Source organism: Schistocerca cancellata, chromosome 3, assembly GCF_023864275.1.
Source record: "Schistocerca cancellata isolate TAMUIC-IGC-003103 chromosome 3, iqSchCanc2.1, whole genome shotgun sequence".
In the NCBI taxonomy this organism is placed as follows: domain Eukaryota; kingdom Metazoa; phylum Arthropoda; class Insecta; order Orthoptera; family Acrididae; genus Schistocerca; species Schistocerca cancellata.
Genome location: NC_064628.1, coordinates 412,872,411 through 412,874,910, shown reverse-complemented (window position 1 = coordinate 412,874,910; position 2,500 = coordinate 412,872,411). Strand labels below are relative to the sequence as shown.

At 63.0% G+C, this 2,500-nt stretch overlaps 1 pseudogene; it reads right to left on the bottom strand.

Moving 5' to 3' along the window:
• The window catches only part of LOC126177255 (large subunit ribosomal RNA), a 7,938-nt pseudogene that overhangs the window by 3,691 nt on the left and 1,747 nt on the right, over positions 1-2,500 (bottom strand).

Here is a 2,500-nt window from a genome sequence, read left to right as displayed (position 1 = left end):
CCGGCCCGGCCGCTGATCCCCTGGGCGGCAACGCGGCGGCGACCTCCTCATGTGTGACCGGCCCCCATAGGCACTCGAGAGCGACAGGTTCCGAGTGCGGGAGGAGGCGGTCACGAATGAAGCCCGCGGTGGAAATGGGCTTCTTGGTGAAGAGGTCCGCCAGGAAGTCCAGCAGACCAGGGATGGCAGGTGGCGGCTGGAGCAGGGTGCCATCCAAGAGGCCGCGCACGCAACGTGCACGCGACCTTCGGAAGGCATCCTGCGTTCTCGCATACTCCCAGCGGCGCCGCTTGCGCTTCTGCGTCGGCGGCGCTGCAGGCGGCCGCTTAGATGGTTGGCGCGGCCGCTGTGTCCTGGTGATCGATCTCTCCCCTCTGGACCCGACCGACGCAAGGGCATCCGGGAGCATGCCCAGGATGACATCGGGCGGCGTGCCCCGCCCTAGACCAATGACTCGATCCAGGGCAGAGAAACGCTGGGCGGAAGCAGGTAGCCCCGCCAGATACTCCCAGATGGCGGCGTCAGTCGGCCCCTCCGGCGGCGGCCCGGTGGTGTCGGCCGCGAAGTCCTCGGCTGCGTCGACAGGCGGCGCAGCGGTCTCGCCCGCGTCAGGCAGCGGGCTCGCTGCTCCCCGGCGGGACGCCGGCTCTTCCCCCCGACCGATCTCAAGCGCCTCCATGAATTGGCGGACAAGCTGCTTGTGGGCAGCTTGCCGCCGTCGGCACTTGATTGCTTCGAGCGTTCGGTCGGGGAACATCCTGATGAGTTCTTGATTGACAAAGAAGAACCGGGCGTCCCTCTCAAGGAACAGTTCGGCCTCTGCCTTGGCGAGCGACAGGACTTCTTCCTCCGTCCACCTCGCGCGATGCCTCTCCGTGACGATCTCTGCGTTGGCGGCCGCAAGGTGTTGGCGGCGGCGATGGACCCCGAGACCGGTCTTGGTGGTGAAGGTACGGTGACACTCACTACAGGCGTAGATAGCTGCAACAGTTACAAGATCTTCGGCACGGCCGGTTGGCCGGCTAGGAGCTGGGGAAGCTGGGGTGGCACCTTCAGCGGAAGGGCCACCACTGTTATTCACTTGTCTGCTGCCCCCAACTTGAAAGGGATAATGCGAGGGGGGGCTGGTAACCCCCCCAAGCCCCTGGTGCGGTCTTCCACTCTGCGAAAATCAGCGGGCCCACGAGAAGGGGAGAAGACCGCAGGAGAGGAGAGGCTAAGAGGGCTAGGCCCATGTATTGCGCATCACTCTCCCAGTAACTACAACCCAAGGAAGGCACCTCGCAGCAGCAGCACGACTACATCAAGACCGCACTTCGAAAAGCCAAGTCCGGATGCAGCCACACCGCCGCCACTTGGCCGCCTTAAGAGAGTCATAGTTACTCCCGCCGTTTACCCGCGCTTGCTTGAATTTCTTCACGTTGACATTCAGAGCACTGGGCAGAAATCACATTGCGTCAACACCCGCTAGGGCCATCGCAATGCTTTGTTTTAATTAGACAGTCGGATTCCCCCAGTCCGTGCCAGTTCTGAGTTGATCGTTGAATGGCGGCCGAAGAGAATCCGCGCACCCGCGCGCCCCCGGAGGAGCACGCTAAGGCGGACGCGGCCTCGCAGCAAGGAAGATCCGTGGGAGGCCAAGGCACGGGACCGAGCTCGGATCCTGCGCGCAGGTTGAAGCACCGGGGCACGAACGCCGCGCAGGCGCGCGCATCCTGCACCGCCGGCCAGCACGAGGCCAACCAACGGGGAGAGCAGACCACGCCCGCGCTAAACGCCCGCACTTACCGGCACCCCTACGGCACTCACCTCGCCCAGGCCCGGCACGTTAGCGCTGACCCACTTCCCGACCAAGCCCGACACGCCCCGATCCTCAGAGCCAATCCTTATCCCGAAGTTACGGATCCAATTTGCCGACTTCCCTTACCTACATTATTCTATCGACTAGAGGCTCTTCACCTTGGAGACCTGCTGCGGATATGGGTACGAACCGGCGCGACACCTCCACGTGGCCCTCTCCCGGATTTTCAAGGTCCGAGGGGAAGATCGGGACACCGCCGCAACTGCGGTGCTCTTCGCGTTCCAAACCCTATCTCCCTGCTAGAGGATTCCAGGGAACTCGAACGCTCATGCAGAAAAGAAAACTCTTCCCCGATCTCCCGACGGCGTCTCCGGGTCCTTTTGGGTTACCCCGACGAGCATCTCTAAAAGAGGGGCCCGACTTGTATCGGTTCCGCTGCCGGGTTCCGGAATAGGAACCGGATTCCCTTTCGCCCAACGGGGGCCAGCACAAAGTGCATCATGCTATGACGGCCCCCATCAACATCGGATTTCTCCTAGGGCTTAGGATCGACTGACTCGTGTGCAACGGCTGTTCACACGAAACCCTTCTCCGCGTCAGCCCTCCAGGGCCTCGCTGGAGTATTTGCTACTACCACCAAGATCTGCACCGACGGCGGCTCCAGGCAGGCTCACGCCCAGACCCTTCTGCGCCCACCGC